The 26,489-nt window shown below is 32.7% G+C and overlaps 1 protein-coding gene across 1 annotated transcript in view; it reads right to left on the bottom strand.

The window, feature by feature from the left end:
- klar (klarsicht) overlaps window positions 1–23,468 on the bottom strand; it is a 732,252-nt gene extending 708,784 nt beyond the window's left edge. The window contains exon 1 of the mRNA XM_088237010.1: window positions 23,324–23,468. The gene's annotated coding sequence lies outside the window, so the exon portion shown is untranslated. The remainder of the gene's footprint in view (window positions 1–23,323) is intronic.
- Between the last annotated feature and the right edge of the window lie 3,021 nt (window positions 23,469–26,489).

Below are 26,489 nucleotides of genomic sequence, written 5' to 3'. Positions count from 1 at the left end.
AACAGCTATAAACTTATATTAAATACGCGAATGTACTTAAAATCAATCAATGTAAAAATGTAATATTTTTTTACCACTGCGACGTATTTTCATTCCTGAAATAATGATTTTTAAAATGTTTCCATGTTTATTTATTTAGTTATTTGACACTTTATATACATATACAATATATATACATATAAGGGCGGGCATATTGCCTTAAGGCAATTTCTTCCTACCGACCCAAATCGTTCAGTTTGAGAAAATTATAAATACATGGACATATTGAATCTTACAATTGTATACAAAAATTAAAAACAAAGATTAACAAAATAAAAATACATTAAAACTTTTTTTACACTATACTACATTTTTACATTTTTTTTTTGCACCACAACAGGCCAGGAATCCTAATTACAGTGGTGAATTACATCACAGAGCACCCAGGCTTGAGAAAAATAACTTTAAAAAATAAAAAAAAATGTGTTCTCACCGGGAATCGAACCCGGAACCTTCCGTGCGTGAATCAAGCATCTTGACCACTTGAAACTGAAACTGAAACACACACTGAAACACACCAACTCCAGCAAATCAGGACAGTCAATTAATTAATTGATCACTTTATAAAGCAATATAAGGTCAGTTAGGATTCTTCTATCAGAAAGTCTTAAAATATTTGGAGAAGATAACAATTGATTATAAGTTGATCAATCAGCTGGAATATGATGTTTAAAATTAATATATTTTTGAAATTTCTTCTGGACGCGCTCGAGTGAATCAGAAAGTAATGTATAAGATACGCCGCGATTGGTGTACCAATGCAGTGACCTATGCACCATTAGGTTCGGAAAGGGTCTTTTTTGTAATAGCTGTAAATAAATTAATAAAATTAAATAAAAATGTTAAAATAACGGGTCATTACAATGTCGAATTACCGGCTCTTCTTATTATCAATTCATTTGTTGACGCTTTTTTTTAACGATAAAATATCTGATACGAACGTCAAATGTTAAGGATCTGGGCGTTAGATTTGTGAGTACCCTGACATTTCATAAACACATAGAGACAATCAGTGGTAATGCATTGAAAATGTTGAGATTCGTTCTGCGTACTGCCAGGGTTTTTGAAAATACCCGCGTACTGAGAACTCTTTACAACTCCTTGGTGCGAAGTAGACTCGAGAGTGGCTCGGTGATTTGGGGGCCACATGAACTGAAGTACTCTCTTATGATAGAGAAAATCCAAAAGAAGTTTCTGAGATATTTCTACATGGGAGAGTGCGGGTATTATCCTTGGCTCTATCCGACCGAGTTTCTCCAGGGTATGCTTGGCTACAACAGTTTAGAGACTAGAAGGAATGTGTATTTGACTACACATTTTTATCGATTGTTGCGCGGTATTGTCGATAATCCTGAGATTATGATGAACATTGGTTTGTATGTTCCTGATAATTACCCAAGACAGCGTCAGCATAGATTGTTTCATATTCCGATATACAGGACCAACCTGCCAATGGTTATGCCTGTTGGAAGAGCTACCGCTATGCTGAACAACATCGCTCTGGATATTGATCTGTTCCATGTATCCGAAGGGGTTTTCCGGAGCAGGATTCTCCTACTACTTTGACATGAATATCTTTCATGTATTTTTACTTTTTTATAATATGTACGTATTAAATGTGTGTTTGTAATGTATATGTTATATTTAAATAAATGAATTGAATTGAATCTTCTTTCTATCATCGTCCGAGTCGCGTACAAACGACATGCTCACGCCCCAGCCAGTATTCATTATCGACCTTTTACTGTACGACTGAATCAAGGGTTCGGCTAGAAGCTAGAACGGCGGTTTACGACAGGTAAATAAACGGTTTTCGTTCAATCGGGTATTGAAATTATATGATCTGTTGGCCACATGCGCGAGACAATCGTCCGATAGTCGACTGTGGGTGTTTTGATGGATTACGCCGCATTGTCTAGTCAGCCGAGAAAGGGACTGCAACGTCCGTAGTTGGTGACTTTTTATCATACATGATGAACTGCCCTATTTACCTTACGAATGAATGGAAAAATACGTCTATTAATTTATTCTGCGCTTTCATCGGCTGTAATTAAATTGGAAACAACCGTAGAAAATAGATACAAATAGAAACTTTAAACAGAATGAAATTGATTGATTTATTTTAGATCGATGTATACAAAGCACCTCTTACTTTAAAACACACACACTGTATTAAAAGAAACGACGGAAATTATGCTAGATACTCGCGAGCTATTGGTAGCTCGCCGAGGCTTTTTCGGTGGCTCGTGTAGGATATTAAATTTGCCTAGTCAATTTTATGATTGAACTTCGAAATGTGCTTAATTTCAACGAAATGCATAAAAAGTTGCCGCTGTAATATATTTTAATAATTTGTGCGTACAGACGCACAAATTATTATGCCAAGATTAAATTTAAGTAGGGAGTTGTTCATATTTAAATTTAAGGCAGTGGCCACTTAAACCAGCCAATGACAGGTCATAAGCCCTGTAAATGCCTAGACTTCCATATTCCCTTCTCAAAAACGTTTTCCCTCTCTGTTGAAATAAATTTAAATACAAAGTTGTTCTATTTATTTTATTATAATGAATAACCACAAAGTTAGTGCTTCAAATATAAACTTTATATCCAATTTTAGTTTGAAATGCGCTCAAAATTAAGGCATTGTTTTGTTCTACCTATTTATGTGAATCAACGTTTTCCACTATGAAGGTTGTTAGGAGTAAATATAGAAACAGACTCACAGATTTACATCTTGGTAATTGCATTCGGATAGGAGTGACAAGGTACCGAGAATCGAAAAAATTGTGGAGGAAAGTGAATGCCATTCTTTTCACTAATTATTTTTTCACACCTATTTCCAATTATTATTTGTTTATAAATAAATATTTAAAGTTCACATTTTATGTTTTATTATTAATCTGGTGTTTTAATTTATTTAAAATATTCAATATAAAAATATGTATGGTACGATGAGGGCCAATGATAAAGACTATAGATGAGGTAATTTGTACACGTAGCTCACCAGACAAGTTCAATTTCTAAAAGTAGCTCACATCCTTATTGAGTTTGGAGACCACTGTACTAGATCAACAACTAATGATAGAAATATATTATTTTGTCACTCTAAACTTGCTAATCGCGTTTGCCTACTTTACAAGGCATCAGGTTTTCGACGTCCTGGACGTCCGCTGCTGACTGTTCATCATCGTAAGCTCGACAGTCCTAGGTGGGCCTTGGCTAAATCCAGGAGTCTCCTCCACTCTTGCCGGTCTGCTGCCCTTCCTCTCCAGTTCTTTACTTACAAAATTTATTTCATTTATTTATTCAGATATTTAGAACATTACAGAAAAAAGACCTAATTCATTCTAAATACAATAATAGATCACAAATTACAGTAGATAGTTATGTTATTAAAATAATATAACAAAATGTAAAAAGAAAAATTAAAAGTTAGAAAGTGCTTTCCTAAGGGAAGGCCCACTGTCGTGAAATATGTCGACATCCGAGGCGATGCGATTAAGTAGCAAGATTGCTCTACCAACCGGCATAACCATTTGCAGGTTGGTTCTGCATCGCGGTAGGTAAAACAATCGATGCTGTCTTTGTCGAAGATAGTTATCAGGTACAAACAGACCTACATCCATCAGAATTTCTGAGTTATGTATGTGACCACCGATCACCTGGAAAAAGTGAAAACCCAAATGAACGTCCCTCCTCCTCCACAATGACTGATAGCCTAGCATCCCCAGTAAAAAGTCGGTTGGGAAGAGCCAAGGATAATATCCACACTCTTTTAGGTACAGATAGCGCCGAAATTTTTTCTGCACTCTCTCCACCATCAAAGAGTATCGAGTCTCATGTGGCGACCAAATAATGGAACTGAACTCCAAACGACTTCTTACCAAGGAATTATACAATGTCCTCATAATCTGAGTGTTAGAAAAGATCTTGGATTTCTAAGAACAAAACCAAGCATTTTAAGGGAGTCATTACATAGATTAACTATATGAAGATTAAAAGATAACTGAGCATCAAACAACACCCCGAGATCTCTGGACGTTGAAGCCCTTTTAAGCCTTACTCCGTCCATGAGATGACGATAGTTTATTGTTTTGGATGCTCTTGTGTATGCCATTACAAAACATTTGGAAACATTGAAGAATAATTTGTTTTGTTTGCTCCATTGAATTATATTTTGAATGTCACACTGAAGTTTAATACAATCTGAAGAAGTCAGTATTTCACTTTTTTTTTTTTGTGAAATACTGACTTTCTGAAATTGTCATATCTGCACTGATGCAGTCTATCCATTGCATTTTGGGACTTCGTGGTCTTCGTCGTCCTTGTGCCACAGATACAGTTAGGCGTTTTATAGGGTTTTCGTCTTCCATTCTAATTATATGGCCAGCCCACCTCAAGCGTCCCACATTGATGGAGTTGATTACATCGGGCGCTCCGTAGATTTCGTATAGCTCTCTATTGTAGCGACGACGCCAATGGTTGTTTTCTCTCACAGGGCCATAGATAACTCTGAAGGTTCTTCTTTCGAAAGCTGCAATGGTTTTCCAATATTCTTTATTACATCCCAGGTTTCAGAGGCATATGTCAGAATTAGTTTAATCAGAGCTACTGACTGTTCGTCGGCAGTTTATGTCAGAATCACGGAACGCGAACCTGATTTGGGAGGACGCACAGAAGCTGTCAACCGGTAGAGATACATGGAGATTCTTTGTACACATCGTATGCCAACATGGAATCATGAAGAAAAGAAAGAAAATGCCTTAATGGCAAATAATAATTATAATTTAATCGAACTGTATTTGACAATCATTACATAATTTTTGTATAAACTTTCATTATCTTCTCTTATTTTAAAATAAACTAATTTGGGGTTACCCTGTGAGATAATCTTTTTCTTATCATATATTTTATTTGATTTCTTAATGATAATAATATTTTTTTACAGGTGGAATGATACGGAGTGGGCTAAAACAAACTAGTTTTTTTACATTGAATACATATATAGTGATTTATAAAAAACTATGATTAGCCTATAATTTTGGTTTATTTGTTTTGTTTTTGCGAACGTACGAAGTGCGGAGTGAGGGGGTTGATTTTTTGATTTTTTTAAAAACTTACGACAGAAGTGGAATATATGACAAAAAGACTTGACATACCTTCACATTTATAGAAATAATATTTATTTTTTCATCTATATATTTTATTAACTTTTTACGCCCATAAGGCTTTATATACATGGAAGTTATATAAAACATTAGTATAAAAACAACATAATTATAAAAAAAAAAATACAATATGAAGAAATAAACGATAGAACAGTGTTTAGAAGTATAGTTGGTGTATAAAAAATATTTTTTTAAAAAAGAAGCTGTAAAAGAGAAAAAAAATTGGATAAGATGTTAAAAAAAAAAAATTAATAAACAAAAAAAATACAAACATATTTTAAAAATACAGTTTTAAGGTTTAAAGCAGCTAGGTATATAATATTATAATGCAATATAAACATAATATTAATTTCTATTTAATATGGAACACATACATTAATTTTTAAAGTAGACATTGGTAAAATAAAACAGGATATTCATTACTAAATTATAAGTTGATAAGGAAGCTTGAGAAGCTTCGAAATCGGTTGGTAAAATACGAGTAAGAAATAACTAATAACATTTTTATATATTTGAATAAAAACAACAAAGTAAGTGCTTCAAATACAATAAATTTAAACATTATTTTGACTTAATATTTTGCGCAAAATTTTTTTTATGGCGGCCATCTGATTTAAAACGTGGTAAATTAACCCAGTTTCCTAGTTCGTTTTCTGCAGTCAATATATGAAAATGATTGGATAATAATATGATATGCATCCGAAGTACCGGTCGACGACAGAAATAAGTCACGATAAATGCCACGAAACGAAGGCGAAAGTCGTTCCCAAGTCGGGTCAAGTGAATTAATTCGCTTATGATGTTAAGACAATTATTTATGATCGCGGGAAATGAAAAGTGGGCTCGTGTTGTACGGAAGGAAAATCTTCGTACCGTACAATGTGCAGGCGGTAAACGCAATCGCGATTTATCGTGATCAAAATGGCGCCTTTCAAACTCGATATCTCTTCGTCTCCTCGATTCGGAGAAATGCCATATTCGATGACATTGTATGCAACAAATTAAATGAAATAACATTGTAGAAAACTAGCGATGAAACGGCGAATTAAATATAATATTTATAGACGTGGTATACGGGTTTGAAGAAGACCATTTTAGTTGGTTTCGATTTATTGCAGGATTTACATAACTCGAGGATTCATTAAAATAGTAATCAAACACTAAACATAAAGTTTATATTTGAAGCACTACCTTTTTGGTTATATAAATACTACACGTGGACCCAATAAATCAAGTATTTTTTCCTTACAAGGGTGGTAACTTGATATCAATATTTTCGAAGCTAGACAGGAGAGGACTAAAAGAAATATTGTTTATTTTGTTATTAATTATTTTTTTCTTATTATGAATCGTTTTTTAATTTCTAAGATTTCTAAGTTGTCTAATTTGATATTTTATTTTCAACATTAAGTACTTTTAATTCAGTGTCTTTATTGAAGTTGTGATTATTTTCTATCAGAGGATTTGCGAATTTAGAAAAATTATTATTATTTAATCATCTTAAGCGTTCTTTCACTCTAATATTGAAGTTTATTTTAGTTTTTCCAATGTAGATTGAATCGCAATCACTGCAATTAAATTGGTATTTCCCAGATTTATTATATTTATGGACTTGTGATTTTTTAACAATGTTCCTATATTATTAGTTGTTTAGAAAGCAGGTTTGATGTTTCGCAAATCATCTGACAGAAAATAATCATAACTTCAATAAAGACACTGGATTAAAAGTACTTCATGTTGAAAATAAAATATTAAAATTAGACAACTTAGAAATCTTAGAAATTAAAAAGGCGAAAAAATAATTAATAACCAAATAAACAATGTTTATTTTTGTCCTCTCCTGTTAACCAGTATTCAAGTATGTGTGTACAACTTACTTTGTACAAGAGACATGAAAAAAATCTACTTAAACGTGTTATCAAACAAACTCAAAAAAAAATTGACATTTTTATGTATCGTATTATCAGCGTTATGATTTATTTAAGTTTTGTAATTTTGAAATTAATCTGCGAGTAAAGACAAGTTTTCTTCGGTGAAGTCAGCTGATTGGTAGATTGCTTTTCCCGCAAACCGGAAATTGAAACCAAAACTTCTTTAAAAAAGCTAAAAGTTACTTAAAAACGCCCAAAATTAGGCGTTTTTCTTTTTAAATCTTACAAGTTCATTAAAAAAAGTGTTAAATAAAATAAACAATTAAATAAACGGCATAAATTTTACAGGTCACGCAGCCGAGTCACGACCCATGAGATGCACCCGAGTACAGCCGAACGTAACCCGGACACATCCCGACCGCAGGTTTCGCCTGAGCCGAACTTTTGGCAGAAACCGAAACCGCAGCCGAAACTCGTTTTATTGGCCGAAACTGGCTGAAACCGAAACTTCGGTCGGTCATTATACATTAAATATTTTTCTTTTAATTTTACCTTCATACTTTGGATATTTTGTAAATATTCTCTGAATCCTTTTAGCACACATTTTTTTTAAGAAGCCTTTTGTAAAACTGTAACCGTAAATGTATTCTTCATCCGCCCGGGCACAGATTTTTTTAAGACAAGACACGGACAGTCAATTTCACAAAATATAACATTATGAGACACAACACAAATTTTCAAAGATTGAACAGCTAAATGAAAACTAAAACAGTGACCCATTTCTAACGGCCGCGGCTGTCGTGTTAAAATATTTCATATAAATATTTGTTCAATGAAACCTGTCCGTGTGATCATGACTTGTCAACTTCTGAATATAATGAAGAACAAAACGAGCTAATATTTACATTGCCCCTCAAGGCCTATCAGAGAAATTTGTTTACCCTTTGAATTAACACTTCTGTTAGTTTTGTACAAAGATTACTTAAAGGAAAAAACATGTCACAAAGAAGAAGGCTGTAGGAAACTGAAAATAATATTGATAAATTGGATTATTTACCCCAGTATGTTTTATATAAAACAAAAAAATATTTATCTTATTTATTGTTTTGTACACCATTATGTGAAATTATATTGTAACGGTATTTGTAACAAATAATATAGTGTAAAGTTTCCGCAAACCAAGTTTTCTAAAATTTCGATTAAAAATAAAAGTAAAAATGTAATTTTTCAATAAAAAGTTATAAAAGCGCCATCTATGAATAATTAGTTTCATATCTTCGTTTAGAGTCACTTTAAATACTGAAAACTCAAGTTTTTTTTTTATTAAAAAATAATTCCTTATGCTAATTAACGTTCAGTAGTTTTTTTAAAAAACATATTTCTTGATTTTTAAAGTTTTGAAATTTTGAAAATTCTCCGCCCGTGACATCACAAGTTTTCGTCGGTGAGTTCGGCTGATAGGTGAGTTGGAAAACCGAAAATCTATCACAACACTATCATTGATGGATTCAGAAGAATTCGTGGCGTAGTCATTCATTCTAAAATACATTTTCCCGAAGCTTCACCATACAATTAAATGCTCTGATTTTTACCGCGTGTAAAAAATTTTTTTTTACATTCAAATTCCCGTAGCTGTAAATTTCTTGGTGGTAATATTATCTACAATTCGAAAATTCGAATAAAAACCTCTGAATTAGGTATAATTAAAAAATATTATGAAGTGTACGATATTTTGAAATTATGTTCCGAAAAAAGGGCGTTGTGGCGTGAACATTCCGTGCAAAACACGCGGTAGAGTAAAAAAGACTAACTGTCTATGCAAGTTTATTGTGAATTCAAAGCTGTATGTCGCGCCTTTTTACGCTGCTTCACATTTACTGACTTCAAGTTAGGTTCCGGAACTCGGGTTAGATTTTTTTTTAAAAATAAATATTTGCGTTCTTATGATTTACCCAAATATTTAATTTTGTGGGCCATTTTCAACGAGTTGTAATTAACTCGCTATTAGAAAATAGGAATCGAGTTGGGGTAGAGTGGGATTCGAACCACAGACCTTTGGTCCGTGAGTCCGATTGAACACAAGAAGGGTAGTGCTGCATCTAATGTATACATCAATGTTAAAAAAATGAGTTTTTTAGACAACTTTACTTCAAAATATGATACTTTTTGTGTTTATTTATTACAATAGAAAACAGATCGTGATTTTCACGTTTCTTATACGCAGGCCTTAGAGAAAGGCTAGGAAAAAGCCCAAATCTTTTAATCAGCCAACTGGTGAAACACTGCTGGGAATTGGGGTTGTGTTAAAAAATAAACGTTTGTAATATAAATTATTATCCTTTAATTTTTTGTTTTATTTTCATTGAATCCATTTTAAATGCCAATAATTATTTATTATTTAACATTTTGAGATAAAGATATCGAAATAGCTATACCAAAAACAAAACGGCAAATTATTTACTTTTTAATGGTAGTTTTCTAATTAGTTTTATAATCCATATAATTTAAAACGAATCTGTCCTTTCTCTAGTACTCTTTCTCTTACAGTAAAAATAAATTTGACTAATAAATGACGCGAAATCATTAGACGATTTCCACAACGGTCACGAAAATAATTAAAACTAAAATTACTTCCGTTGAACCGTCGTTCCATCTAAATATGCAGAAAATTATTAAGGAAACTGAATATACGTGGAACACCAAGATATTATGTAAATCTTATAACCTATTGTCGATTGTCATACAGTACACCCACTCATTACCTCAGGATGCGCCCAGGATACCTACACCATAACGTTCTTTAATACAAGTGACTTAATTATCTTTTGAACTATGAAAATAAATAATTGGTTGCAAGACACATTGTTTCTTTGGAAAAAATATGACGTATTTGTAAATAACGAGGTAGGTACTGCATAATGTATTTGTGTACTTATAACATTTTAACAAACTAATACAAAACAAGACAGTTGACACGATTTTTTTTAATAGTCTTGTATTTTCTCTTATAAATATTTTTTAATTTACAAATACAATAACAAAATTTAGACAGAAAAAAAAGGATGAAATGTCACATAAAACAAATACCGATAAAAATATATGAAATTGATTTAGAAGAATTAATTGTATTTTCATAATCAGTATGGATATTGTGGAGAAGTGTTTTCATACATAGATTTTGAAAAGATTTTTTTTAAATACGTCACTCGGAAAACGCCACATGTTTGGCCTTGAAAGTTGTGCATTCAAGATTCGTGAAAATGTTCTAAACAAATTTGAATGGTCAGAAACACTACTTTTTTTCGACGTGGTGTCTCTGGACCTTAATGTACTTCTTCCAGCGATGCTTCAAAATTTCTAAAGCTTCCTGGTGAAACATTTGTCTGTCCACAGCATAAAAACACCACAGCATTAGATTCTGACTGTGTTTTTCATTCCGCCCGAATACGTGAAATGAAATAATATGCTAAATTTATTTATGTAAATACAAATTTACTTATATGCAATGCAATACCATTTGATACCCAAACATTAAACAGGCTGATAGTTTTTATTGAACACGAACAAACAATTACGCTCCTAATAATAAAATATTTTTAACGACCATTTTTCATAGTGTTTAAAATTTTGATATAAACTTCATTGTGCCAGCAATTTTCACTACAGTAATAGGTTATATTTAAATTTTTATGCGGCACCAACACGCCATCTTTAGACGGTAATTTTGTTTTTTTTGTTCTCTTATTTAATTTTCCAAAATAATACACGTAAAATTAACCACTATGCAGATCAAAAGTCAGATTCTTCAAAACAATTTAACAACAAAATGGTTTTCTAGTCAAAGCAAGCGTGCTTTCACATTATTTAATACTTTCTCACAGGCGACATCTATTTACTTTTTGGTGAAGTTTATGTGGCAATAGGTATTTTTTATTTATGCGATCGAACATTTTCTCGAATTATATCGTGGGTATAATGGCAAAAAAGGTTAACTCGAAAATATGCCGATTTGACTTAATGATGCAGTTTTATAAAGTTTTTAACGATCTACCAACTGGCAAAATACACTAAGTCATATTAAATTTCATATATCAGTAGTTTTAAAAATAAATTTAAGGTTAAGTCGTATACCGGATATTTTATTCAGGCTAAAAGCTTGAAATAACTTAATATTTACTTACATGAAATAAAGAAACGGAAAAATTAAAATATATTCTTAAATGAGCACTTAACATCTTACTATATTTAAATAAGATATAAAAGAGTGAAATTGGAACAAAACTTAAACGCTTGAATTTTCAAAACAGGGATTTGAAAGTTCAATTTTCAATTTTATTTATTTATTCATATATATATGTACATTACAAAATGGAATAATTCATACATATAAAATAATTAGGTAAAATTAGGTATACATTTTTAAAAAATACATTAGTAAACATAACATCCAGAGAATAATATGTTAAAAAAGTAAGAGAATCTTGTAACGAAAAACTTCCTCAGAGACGTGAAAAATGTCAATGTCCAAAGTGATATTGTTCAACATAGAGATAGCCCTTCCAACAGGCATAAATATTGACAGGTTGGTCCTGTATATTGGAATGTGAAACAGTCTATGCTGACGCTGTCTAAGGTAATTAACTGGAACATAAAAGCTAATGCTCCGCATAATTTCAGGGTTGTCAATAATGCGCAACAATCGAAAGAAGTTCGTAGTTAAATACACATTCCTTCTGGTCTTCAAACTGCTGTAACCGAGCATACCCTGGAGGAACTCAGTGGGATAAAGCCATGGATAATATCCGCACTCCCTCGTGTAGAGAAACCGAAGAAATTTCTTCTGAACCCTCTCCACCATAAGAGAGTACTTCAACTCACACGGTCACAAAGTTAAAGTTTTTTGCCAGTATACCCACGATATAGTCTTCCGCTAGAATACACTAATAATAGTATAGATTTAAAACGCTTAGATTTCCATATTTCTCAATAATTCCTTTACACCTATCAAAGTGGGTGGCCAAAGCATCGACCGCGGTCGACCGGTAGACCGCGTAACCATTCCTAGTCGCCCGCCTGTCTTTTTTTATAAGAATAAACCGAGGTTTTAGTGACACAATGCATTAAGTCATTAAAACAAGTTGCGGGATAATCGCATTTAAAGCTTTTTTATTCTTTCAACGCATTAGTTCTCCGACAATTTTATTTTATTTTAATTTTTTCAAAGCTTTAAAAGAGTTAATATTTATTCTAGGCATAGCATACAATTTGAAATCAACATCTTGCACCAATAATTAAAAATATTAGAAATATATCGAGGCTATGCTGACAGAATGCGTTAAGCCAACAGTCTTTATACAGGGTGTTCTTTCAACCCTGTCACATCCGAAACCACGATGATCAGTATGACCAAGAAGAAATATTGACACATTAAAATAAATTTTTAGAACGAATAAAATTTACAAGAATAAAATATTTAAAAAAAACAAATGGTTGCTTACTTCTGCAAGGGCGAAGTGAGGAGAGGGGAGGGGGGAGTCTGATACACCGTCAACCACATGGCCACGCCCCCCTCGCTTCTCCCCTGCAGAAGTAAGCAACCATTTGTTTTTTTAATTTTTTTTTTTTAAATCTATGTAATCTTGCCCATACTGATCATCGTGGTTTCGGATGTGACAGGGTTTAAAGAACACTCTGTATATTTCAAATATTTTTAAATATAGGTGCAAGATGTTGATTTCAAATTTTCTGCTATGCCTAGAATAAGGTTTACTGTTTTAAAGTTAAAAAAAAAAATTAAAAAAACACAATTGTGTGAGAAATAATGCGTTGAAATAATAAAAAAGGTTTTAAGCCGATTATCACGGAATTTGTTTTAATGACTTAATGCATTTTGTCAGTAAAGCCTCGATACTTTTTAAAGAAAAATATCCATGTTTGTGGAGATGTGCGGCGTATCTGACATTTTTTTGGTTCCAGTTTCCTCTGCAAATCTATATTTTCTACAATTAATGTAATCAAAACAAAACATCACTCCCGTTTGACAGATGACCATTTGGCAGCATGTTTACAAATAGCTTCATAGCTACTTATATAGATTTGAACCAAATGATGATAAGCGTACTGAAAATATGCTATGTCATTTTTCCAGATCTCTGATACTACAAAAATAGTTGATATTTCATCATCATCATCATCATTCCCTTTCCGCACCTAATATTGCATAGGGCACTGCAATGGTACACCAATCGCAGCGTATCTTGATCATTTTTGTTACATGAAGGTAAGATGATCAGTCTTACGCTTCAGGTACCAGTCCAGGGACTATGAAATATTCTAGTGTGAATACACCCTTCTAAATAAATATTTTATATCAACCATGTCGGGAACCGAACCCGAGACCTCTTGCATGGCAGACTAACGCGCTGACCATTACACCAAGAGGCCGAAAAATATTTATATGATATTTACGAATTGTAAAGCTAATAATAAGCATATTGCTTGCGTTAATAAAATTGAAATAAAAGCAACTTGTTTTATTTAAATACTATTTTTTTATTTGTGTCAAGTCATCATTATTGTTGCTATTAAAATGACTTTATTTTTAGATAGAATTGGTAATGGTAAAATTATTTACGATTATTTTTAATTAAAACGTTTTTTGACTTTAACTTACTTCTTTCATTAACATATTACAACAGAGATGAAGAACATTTAAGATAAGGTAATATAGAAGTCTAGGCATGTACGGGACTTATGACCTGTCGTTGGCTGGTTTAATTGGCCACTTTACACACTGTGTAACATTCACCATTCTGCCCATATTTGAACATCTATATTCCTTAAATTATTTCATCTGTTGATGTTTGTGAAGTTAAAGAGCTAAAACCTTTATTTATTTTTACTTCTTTCAGTCTTAGACTGTTGCCTAAAATTACAAAAGCAGGTCGTCAGTTCGTAATGTTTAAAACTTTGGCCACCCATGATATAAAGGTATATTGAAATAAAATCCTAATAGGGTTAATATAGTGTCCGTGAACAAATATACACTTATTTTTGTTTGGTTACATATTTTTGTTCAGTCACAAATTTTTGAAAACCGTTTTAAGGTTTTTTAACCGTTTTTAAGTTTACAAGTAAAATTAAAATGAAGCATAATCTTAAATCGCCTTTAATCATGAATTACTTTCTTTCTTTATCTAAACGGTCGAGCAAGCTAATTTTACACGTAGGATTTACAATTGCATAGTTTCGTCTGTGAAAGTTTCGAGTGGTGTACCTATATTTAGCGGGCGGAATACCTGGCTAAAGATGGGGAAACAAAGCAAGGCCGCCACCTCGAGATACCATCTCAACAAACAATGCAGAACAAGTCCGCAAAGATTGAAAAAACGCTCACGATTCTACGCAATTAAAATGGTTTCGCGCTATCATTAGATAGCCAATTCGCAAGATGGGATGTGATAGTCCAGACAATTCGCGAATGGCGGATGTTCTGATGAGAATACAGATATTAAAGTATCCATCGAATGGAAAGAGCAACGCTCCTAAGGCAAGAAAGGCAACACGGCAAAAATACGAGAGCGCCTAATGTGTGCTATTCATCATCATCATTATTTCCCCATACGCATCTAGTGGTGCTTGGGTCGCAGAATTTACACTCCAACTGCAGATTATCTCACGTGGAAGGTAACGTGATTAGTCTCCCGCTTCTGCTGCCAATCCAGGACCGCAATTATAAAGGCTATCTTCATCGGTACCTACCGAGACGGTATACTTAACTTCTGTACTATCTCTATCACCTCGATATGTTCTACCAACTTGTCATCTCGACGACATATGATCGAATCCAACCAATGAATAGGCTTCTGTGACAAAAAGTGGCCACTTTAAAGCGATTATAAACTCAATAAATTCCAATTCAAGCAAAAAATGCTCGCTTGAACATGACTGTTGACAATTGCCAAGACGGTATGCTAATCTTTTGTTTGTATTTATCTACCGAGCGATTACAAAGCCAGCTTTTTTAATATCGCGGTACGTAGGTACCATGAGAAAAATAGTAAAACATGGAAAAAATATAATAACTAAATTATTTTTTTATGGTAGAAAAATTTTGACGGCTAGACGCTCTTATATATATTAATAGGGCAGAATCTAGCCACATTATCTATGCATCTAGCCGTTTATTTTGAAAACTGACAATTATGTCTGAATTTAATTCGACCTAAAAATTGACTTATTTCTCTCTCATATTTTAAATAGGTCTTTAAGAAGAAAACTGGCTACATCAGAAGGATTAAAAACTAAATACATTGTAATTAAAGCAAAACTGCTCGGCGGAACAAAAATGTTGTCACTTTTAATGAGTGAAGTGTACAGTGAGGTAGTAAACCCGTCGGTATGTAGGATTTTGCTTGTTGAGTGTGTTGATCCTGCCCCAGTTGGAGGTGGACAGAAGAAACGATGTTGTGGTTTGAATGCAGATTTATTACATGGCGAATAAATAATGAATTGTGTCGCGCGACTGTTACGGCGATGAAGAGTTGAAGTAACTGCACTTGAACTACATACTGGAACTGAGTGGCTGATGCTGACTGACTGAAATGGGGCTGGGCTGGGCGTTGACTGCGCCCTGTAGTCTCTTTATAGGCCACGTTTCTTTGTGCTTCATATATCCATGGTAGGGACGATGTTAATGTACTGCAGGACGTTGGTCTCGCGTTTCGCAGAATGTAATGAATTCAATTCAATAGAAAACGCTGACTTGCTTCATCGGTCGTCGTGCTATAATTTCAGGTGAAATTATTTCACACGTGTGTGTCATCGATCGTGGACTATGAACCACACACGTAGGTACATACTGATGTTCTTACCACAAAACTTGAAGGTTGGGGGTCGGTAGTGTATCTTCGTTATCGCTCGGGAGTTTATCTTCAACTATGACGTCATAATGAAGGTATGTTACTGTAGTGCATAGATATGTGTACCGTGGCGTACGCTTCCACTTGTAACATATCGATGTACCTACCCAAAACTTAAAGTTCGGGGGTCGATAGTGTAACTTCTTTGTTAATATTATTCTAATTGCTTTGTTTTGCATTATTTATTGTGAAAAATAAGCCACAACACCGAGACCCATTTGTATACTCGTGTGACGGCATAGCCACATAAGGGTTTAAATGAACGTGTACCTAAGTAAATGTACCCATAAATATAATATTTATTAATTGTCAGAATCAGACGCGCTAAAACGCCAAATATTTAAGGAAATAATCGCACGTTAATAATTAAAAACAATTAGACATCAAAAGCAACAAAAATAAACAAATCAAATCGCATATCCGACTATAAAACACCGTCTAGACATGATCTGATAAACCACATTGAAACAAAGGTGGTACTAATCAAAAAAGAAAACTAAACGAGCTGTGGGTAAAACACGAAATAACGATAGAACGAACTTTCCACGAGGTGCTAGTAATGTCGTGTGTCGTTCCACACGAGGAATTTCACTTGGTTACTAAGTTCCTACAATCAACGGATATTTACATGGTCTGAGTCACCCTAATAGGACCATATTTTGATGGACAAAGCGTGGGACAGTTGAAGGTTCAAGGTCACTGAGTATATTACGGATCGATACAAAGATGGCGCTTATACACCAAAAAGTTTTTTTTAAACGCGTGGGTTTAAATATTTTTTTATGAAAGTAACAGATAACTATAAGAAACCCCAGTGAGGTCACATTATTTTTATTATTAATTATTGTTTGAAAGCAAAAAATATGAATAAATAAATAAATTAATAAATACTGTTTGCATTTTTTTTCTATCGGAAGTGCTGCATATTACATTGTTAGCACCTCTATGAATTTATTTTAAACTAGCGGACCCGACAGACGTTGTCCTGCCCGAACGTTGGCTTGCCTGCTATTATTTTGGAAAAATACTTTTCATCTAGGTACTTGTTTGTGATTAAATTCCAAAACTAAAAATTGTTGATATTAAAAAAACGTTGTTTTTTTTTCCTTTATTAGGGCCTACTACCAAAACTTGATAACATCGGCCAAAAACAAGTTGCATTTATAAACATAAGAAAAACATAAACAGAAAGTAATAACAATATAGAAACAAACAAAAGACAACAAAAATACAAGTACAAGAATAACAGCAAAATATCATTTGTAATAATAATAAACACATTTCTAAACCAACAAAAATTTCAACATAAATTGAAAAATGCACTAACAGAAAAACCTACCAAAACTAAGTAGGTACAATTTTATGGTTGAATTCCATAAAATAAATATTTTTTCAAATATGGAATTCTTTTTGCAAACGTCAAACTCCAGTCGTCTCACCAACAAAGAGGTGTACTTATGTAGGAATACGATTTTTAAAAATGTCTTGAATATAATATTATTTGAGTGTTACCAAAAATCCAATAAATAGAAATAAATGGGTAGAAATTATAAGGAATTTAAGGAAAGAATCTGATTGAGATCCAGTAGAAACAAATGCTGTTTGTAAACATTCAAAAACAAACTTTTTTTATACACAAAAAAACAACATCTTTCCATTTTTTTGCAAATGCATTCCCCTGGATTGCAACCCTGGTAGATCGATGAATAAAACATTTATGCTCCTAACTATTTTTACATGTTCGATTAAAGATTTTAATATTTACGAACACGCACAGCGCAAAGATCTATATTTCTCTGAAAACCGCACGTAAATCGGTTAAGCCGTTTAGGAGGAGTACGGTGACATCATACGTACAGAGGAATTATATATATAAAGATGAAACACTTACCGTAATTTTTACCACATAAGAGTTTAATATATTGTAACACAACTAGTTTCGGGAATTCTAAATTACCCATTATCAGGTGTAAATTGTACATTTCTTATTCTGTTGCTTAGGCTTATGCCGAGCGTGGATTTTTCCATGGTGGATCGCTGTGTGCATCTGAACTTTTATATATTTCTTTTTGTAAGGGCCGTGGTCTCTAATGCATATGTAGTCACTGGCAGTATACATGATTCATATGTTTTCTTTTTCAGACAATTCGGAATCGGGGTCACCCCATTAGCCCTAATAATTATTATGGGGTTCGCAATGGGGTAAGACTAGTCATGTTGTCATAGTCGCTGACATGGCGGTTCTATGGGGTTCCGAAAACTTCAAAATGCAAACGGATCGATATCGCAAGGGTGGGTGAGAAAATAATAACAATTGGGCTTCACATAAAAACATATATCTGCATTAGTGGGTAATATTGGAATATTGTATTCATTTAGCTTATCCGCACCTAGGGGCGAATACGACATTGCATCGGTACCATTGTTACACCAAATGCAGCGTACCTCGTACATGAAGGTAAAGTGATCAGTCTTACGCTTATGGTCCTAGTCCAGGTACAACGAAATAAATTATAATTTGCCACGCTCAAAGGGGCAATGAAAGAAGCAGAGGACGTTATAAAATCGCGGTTTATGAAATTGAAATAAAAAAATTAAGTTCCTCAATTTTTGATAAAAAAATGTTTTTTTTAGTATGAGAGAAACCAATGCGAAGACCCTCGGTCTTTAAAACGGTTTTCGGGTATGTTGAGGGAGTGCTTTCGGTAGCTATCCGTCAAGTGATATAGATATTATTATATCGACAGTAAAAAGGCTAAGTGACGGATGCGACTTCAGACGTTATCCGGATAGTTAGATTAGCCATTAAATTATGGCAAAGCTTTTAAATAAAACGAAATATTTACTCTGAAATAAATATTTTATTGCTTTTGAAATAATACAGCTAATTGAAATCACATCAAAAACTTACAGCCGAGTGAATTGCTTAAACGAAGAAACTCGTTTACGAGCCGCGAGGACCCGCATGCACATTAGTTATTTTCTGCTAACGATCCGTATATTTGGCAATCCGGATGACTGGAGTTCAGATAAACGAAGTTCTACGGTACCACTATTTCAGAATTTAAAGCCGGGTCGTATGAGCTGACACCCTTGGACATCGGATGTCAATTTTGGCGTTTACATCAAAAAACATCTTGTACGACGTTCATTAAATCGACGAATTTCGTTCGAAGTCGTTGAGGTTTACATAAAAATATGTTTTTTGCATTTATGCTACATAGTTATAACACCCGTCTTACCTATGTACACATTTTTTAAACCGATTCACAATAAAAAAAGTTATGTGCATTTTTCATGGAAAAATCTTTAAAATTATTTAATGGCATTGAAATGTGGCGCAATTTGCGAATTTTAGGGCATACGATTCCGTCATTATTTTTAAATATCACAATACATATTAAGGTCACCTAATTGAACCTCAACAGAGTAGGAAATCGTGCCTGTTGAAGTGAATCCATCTTTGTTGTTCGTCATAATAATAACGACTACAATAGTAAAATTAGTTTTCTCTAAGGTACGGAGTACATACCTGTTAGAAATTATTGTTGACATACATTTTGGATGCACAAAGGAACGAAAAATATCAAATGAGTCTTGACATTCCAGTGAAGACATTCATAATTATCATCAGTATAGAGTATTTTATATGTTGGCATTCTTATTTCAAAATTACAACCGAGTATGAGGGCCAGGTGAACCAAAAACAGACGTTTTCATCGAAACTGACGAAATAGGTCGCATGAAATAAGTAAGTAACAGCCCATCTTGACGAAAACGTAACAACTATTTAACTAACCGTTTAAAACCCAACTTTTTTTATGCAACTAACCCCAGGTATACGTAGGATTATTTCATTTGAAAACCGTATGAGTTTACTGAGTCTTTATTCAATAAAATATACACATTATTACAATATTAATACATTATAAAGAAAACAAAGTATTAAAATATATTTTGTCCCGATAAACTATTCAATAAAAGTTTGTCATCGGGTGCTCGGACATTAGTTTTAATTAATAATCGAATAAAAATAGTACATATATAATACTCTATACGTATAAAATAATTAACAAATATAATTTTGTTTCTGATGCTTTAAAAAATATTATTAAGAAGAAAAAAAACTCAACAAAACCAGATAAAAATAGTTAAAAGAAATATTTTTTTACAGTAAGAAAATAGAGTTAAATAATACAAATAAAATTAATGAATAGCAATTTACTTGAATATATTTCAAATATAGGAAAAAATAAAATAAACACATATATAAATAGTGTGTGCTCATAAATGTAATCAAAACAAGATAAAAAAAATAAACAAATTGATCGAAAATTTCAATTCATATCTACAGAAAAAATAAAAAAAATAAGAAAATTAAAAGTATTGAATAGTGAAGTATTGGATGCATAACCAAAAATTTTACTATAAAATAATTGTGAACGTAAATAAATTACTAAAAATAGTTGTTCCATGATGCTCAATTTATTAAATTAGTTTTTAATGCCGCCGATATATTTTTTAGTCTTATTAAAAATTTAAATAGTGCTAATATTCTGAAAAAAAAATACAAGTATATGGAGAACTCAGAGTTTACCAAACTATGTTCCGAGGAACACAGTGTTCCGCAAAAAAAAGTGATGAGAAAGTTCGGTGGTTTTTTTTGTTAATAGACTATTAAGCTCCGCCAAAAAATGTTTTTCAAATTATTATGTATCGTATTATCGGCGCTATGATTTTTTAAAGCTTTTTATTTATGAAATTACTGCGCGTGTGACGTTTCAGTTCTCTTCCGCTTCTTCTCGGTCGGTTCTTCCGATTGATCAGTTGAATTACCGTAAACCGGAAATCTTCCACACCTCTTTTATCATTAGTTGATTCATATGAACTAGCGACGTCGTTCGTTTTTATCATTTGTTCCGTAAATTTTCAAGAAACTTCGCCATAGAATTTAATTGTCTAACTTTTATCGCGCGTAAGAAAACATTTTTTAATCAAATTTTCTGTAGGGCTGAAGTTCCTCCTCAAAACAAAAACGTCTCTATTGCAATATTTTCCCAAAACTAGTAAAGACGATTCCTGGGTTCGGAATCCATTTTCCGTAACAGATAAAGTAGGCTTAAGCGCTAGTGATTATGAACATCTAATTGATTTAATCAGTGACTGATTTAAAACAAAAATACAAAGATTGGCAAGTCTGTTAGAAGAGTACACAAATGTGTCAAAATGAGCTATAATTGTTTTGCTTCCGTTTTCTGCAACTTTTTATGTGAAGTGGGATTTTTCAATAATGCGGCAACAAAGTCAAAGTGCAGGTGTTCGATGGCACAACAGATATATTATGTAAGAATTCAACTTACCAAGTGCCTGATGTCAAAAAGATTTGCGATTCGAGAACTCAAAATCATCCGAGTCGTCGAGAGTTATATTTGATCATATTTTTGTGTGAATTATAATTACTAAAAAAACAACACTATTAATATTTTTATTTTTACTATTATGAATTGTCTAACCTAAAAAATAAGCCAATTGTTCCGTTTAAATTGTCGGTTTGCCGCAAGACTTCGGGACACTCTGAGCTCACTGAATTGGGGGCGAATGGATAAACTAATTTCAATGCTATTCATTTTTTTGTCGAGAAAACACGTCGTCTCAAAATATTGTATTGATGCGGCAATCGGACAAGTTAATTCTATCAAAGACTTAGGTGTTACATTTAATACAATGTTAACTTTTTCACATCACAATGTAATCATCTTCAATAAGGCTATGCAAATGCTAGTTTTTTATACGAAACACAAAACATTTAAAAACATTAAAAACAATCATTACATTAGTTTGTTCCTCAGCAAGTAAGGTCGTTTGGGGGAAACGGCAAACTAATATTTACAGAAACAAATAGTGAGTACATTTTTTCACAAATGCTTAAATAATACACACCAATTTAATGACTGAAACAGCCATTAGGAATGTTTGTAAAAGAGAAGTAGAAAAAAAAAATATTTTTTGGCGAAACAGCTGCCAGTACCCTAATAAGAATAAGGGCGAATTCTATAATAGCGAACCAATAAGAAATTTAAATCACTATTTTAAGAAGTGATAGGCAATATCGTAAAATATCTATTAACCGAAAGAAAGGTAGCATAGATAATAATATTGATGAAATTGATACAGTTTAATATACTAGCTGTAAGAAAACAATTTTATAAAGTTGATTGAGCAAAAAAAAACAGACAAAACAAATCAATAATAAAAATACGATAAGTATCTCATTGGGAAAACTATTCGGTCTTAGTGAACATATTTTGGCACAGTTGACGAACTTTAAATGAATTATTGTTAAGTTTTGCAGTGTAATCAAGAATACGACAGAAATTAGCTGATATTTTCTTCATATTTATGGAGTATATTATACTCGGATAAACCTGGCAACGGGAGAATCGGTTCTTTTTGTTCCAGTTCAGTTGGGCTGCTGAAAAACGACCAACCGTGAAAGTTACTATTTTGTAATATTAACCGCAAATTCGGAATTAAATAATGAATTTTGTTCTCTTACTCGGAAGACTAGAGCGGATAAAAAGAACACCGCGAATTTTTGATAAATAATAAACCATATTATGTCCCTTTTTTACTAGTTATAAAGTCCGCATTTTGTGCAAAAAGGAAGCAAATTGATACACAACTAAAGTTTATTGTATGTATTTCAATCGATTTTTTTTTAAAGTTTAAAAACCAATCGATTGGAATACATACACGAAGATCAATAGGGTAAGTTAGATGCCTCTGAGAGCATTGTTTATAAAGAACAAAAAATTGCCTATCGTACGTAGGTACCTGTATAAAATTGCACTTTTAACTTAAAGGTGAGTAACCTAAGCCCTAGAAACGCAATGAGAAATACAATTTCCTGATTGTATATCCTACTACATTACACTGAAAAGTAATTATTCTAGATAGATTTTGTTACTAGAAGTCTTATTGAAATATGACAGTATTTTTTTGTGGCAGACATTATTGCAATTGTTTTTTGTTGGACTTAAACGCATCGCAAGGTTGCGGATTAAAATAAGCGATTGATTTCGATGAGGCAAATTGTACGACGAATGGTTTCAAATGCTTGATATAATTACACACCGAAATATTTTTTTGTAATGTTTTGTCAAAGTCGCGCAGTTATTGTATTGTACAAAAACACGTCGTTTGACGGTTTGACAGACACCCGGTGGGCAGGTATGGCTTGTTTTGGACGATAACGTCTGTTATCGATATAACTAACACTCAGAAGTTAAAACATTCATTCGCTGTGATATTTTCTATTACTTACCGGTATGAATTCCGCTTGAGAAGATGTAATCCCAACAATTAGAGCACTTTTCGAGAAAAACTGCACTCACACACATATGTTTATGACATAAACTTGAAGATGAAACAGTTGTCGAACTAGATGGCCTTGCAACCGCAACTTTTGTAAACTTTATGTGTTTTGGGGAGTGTTCAGAGATCTAGCGAGGGGTATTTGAAACTACAGCGAGAACTCAAACCAATCTAAATATGACTTCGATTATCCCCAACAGATGGCCAAAAAAAGAGCCTTCATTTCGGCCCAATGTTTGTCATGACAGTGCTCCCCTTTTCTTACAAAATGAATCATTATAAAAATTGTTACCATTGCTACTACTTATTTTTAATAATTGCCTTGTAACCTACTATCTTCATAGCTGGTACATTAAAATCACTGTGCCAGTTCTTCGATCATTACACCATTAATAATAGTTAAAATTTTGAAAAAGTATTATTTTTACTTGAAAAAAATATTGATCTTATAAAACAGCAGTTATTTACTTTTAATTTTCAACTATTTATCATCATTCCTTTTCCACACCTAATAGCCCATAGGGCACTACATTGGTATACCAATCGCAGCGTTTCTTAATCATTTTTCATTACATAAAAGCAAGATGATCAGGTGAAGGCTTCAGACGCCAGTTCAGGGACCATGAAATATTCTAATGTAAAAACACATTTTTTTAGAAATAAATATTATACCTCGACCATATCAGAAATCGAATCCGAGACCTCTTGCATGGTAGGCAAATGCGCTGACCACTTCACCACGAGGCTGACAAAACTTTAAACTATTGTTGATGATCAACTATTTTTCTTTTAAAAAACATGCACTATCCTGGATTCAAACTAAAGATACGAACTCATTTTTTCTATGATTTATTTTGTTGAATTTAATAATAAGGAATATTTTATGTTTTTTAAAATATTTTTTATTTCCTTTTTTAATTACTATAAAAAAAAATACCATATCTTTTAGAGAATATTTTATTTTTTCTTTCTTATGTTACACAAAAATATTTTTTTATTATTGAAGCAAAAATTCATTAAAATTTTCTTGTATACCCACGAACAGGCCATGCCTTTGTGGGATTTTTTGTTTACTATTAATATGTATTTAATTGCTCTGTAATTATGCTTTAATTTTTTAATACTCTGTTTTATCACTTATGTTTATTGTAAAAAAATAAAATAAACAATAATTACCTTAGATTTTTGGTCGACTTCGATTTTAACTATCATTAATTAATAATAAGCGTCTTTTGTCTGAAAAAAAGTTCAATTTTAAAGCATTAACTATTAACTATTTTTGATTCTAACTATTACTTGTGATTAAAAAAGCGGTCCTTAGTGATTAAATAAAATTATAGGGTTCTGCAATGCCAATTAAGTCAACATTACATTTGACCAAGAAAAATATTTTAAAAATCAAATGGGGAGGTTTAGTGGTTTTTTTTATTTCTTAATAGACTATTAAACTAAGCCAAAATATTTTTTTTCCATTTTTGTATATCGTCAACAGCGCTATGATTTTTAAGTTTTTTATTTCTGAAATAACTCCGCATGTGACATCAGAGGTTCTCTTCCGCTTATTCTCGATTAGTTCTGCCCATTGGTCCTTTGACAGCAAACGAACCGGAATTCTTCCATAACTTTCTTATCATTGGTTGATTCATATAAACTAGTGACGTCATTTAAAGAAGTTTTTTTTTGTACATTTTCAGGAAACTTTGCCGTACAATAGAATGCTCTAATTTTTACCGCGCGCAAAAAAACATTTATTGTATCCAATTTCCCTGAAGTCTCTCATTGTAAATTTAAAAGTTAATCAACAATATTTTGAGTTTATCCAAATGGTTCCAGAAACAACTGGATTTTACCATACAAAAATCAACAATATGTTGTTCAGTTATATTTTAGTAGAAATATGTAGAACGCAAATATGAAAAAAAAAACAAAATAGAAAGTGGAATCAAACAAATTATTAAAAAAAATAAAAATTTTATATCACTATGAACAACATAAAGCACTTGTAATTATGATCAATAATACATAAATTTATGCAATGTCCCGTAGCAGTTTTATTAAAATGTTTTCTTTTCCTAGACAAAATCCAATTTTGATTTGGTCATACCGCCCGGACACAGCAAAGCTAGGGTTTCCTAGGACAGCGGTGCCCGTATTTTAACGGCCGTAGTGAACGGTGATGCAGTGGACAGCCATCGTAAAGGTGATTAGAGAGTGGTTTCCTAGGAAAACGGTGTTAAATGGTGTTGATAACACAGTTTTCCTAGAAAACCACACTCTAGTCACCTTTACGACGGCTGTCCACTGCATCACCGTTCATTACGGCCGTTAAAATACGGGCACCGCTGTCCTAGGAAACCCTAGCTTAATAGGGAGATAAAACTTACGTTTTTCCAAGAACTGTCTTGTTGCCGTTCAGGCAATAGTCAGTAACCCAAAAAATACATACCATTTTGAGAAATTGCAATTTAAAAGTTTTGAGACCGAGGAAATTCAGATTTTAGGGTTTTGGAGGTTTTATGTACGCAAGCGTAATTCATTCGTCTTTTTAATCAATTCCATTGATAATTTTTTCCCTCTGATACATAAAAAAAATATCTGTATCATATTTTAATGAGGCAACTAAAATTTGGTTAAGTGACTTTTGCTTGTTTATAATCTGGACAATGCAAGCTATAAGAGTTAGCGAAAGGAAGGAAATATTAGAAATAATTATTATAATGTTGTGGTTGAAAAATATTTTTTATTTAAAGAAATATTCTTTGACATGTTTTTTTTAATGTTTTATTATATAATAATATAGTCTTCTTCTGGCACTGTCCCAACTCATTGTCTGGGTAGGCTGTTGGGGTTGGCTCTTCTCATTCTTAGGCTGTGTAATCTTCGGTTCTGGGTGTCACTTTCATCAAGGCCATTTTTCGGGAGGATTCGGAACATCGAGTTTTACAGGAGTTTTTTGGTCTTCCCCTGGATAACTGTCAGGGAAAACCCTGAGACATTGCCTTATAAACTGTATGGTCTGGTGGTCTGGCGTCTTATGTCCCGTACCATCTCTGTTGTCTCTATTCAAGCTTACTGTTTATGTCAGCGACACCTAGGCTACCACAGATCCGTGAACT

This window comes from Micrasema longulum, unplaced genomic scaffold (assembly GCF_059751315.1).
Source record: "Micrasema longulum isolate JH-2025_06_02 unplaced genomic scaffold, ASM5975131v1 h1tg001635l, whole genome shotgun sequence".
NCBI classification, from domain to species: domain Eukaryota; kingdom Metazoa; phylum Arthropoda; class Insecta; order Trichoptera; family Brachycentridae; genus Micrasema; species Micrasema longulum.
Note: the sequence above shows the minus strand (reverse complement) of the source record. Positions and strands in the feature narration are given on the sequence as shown.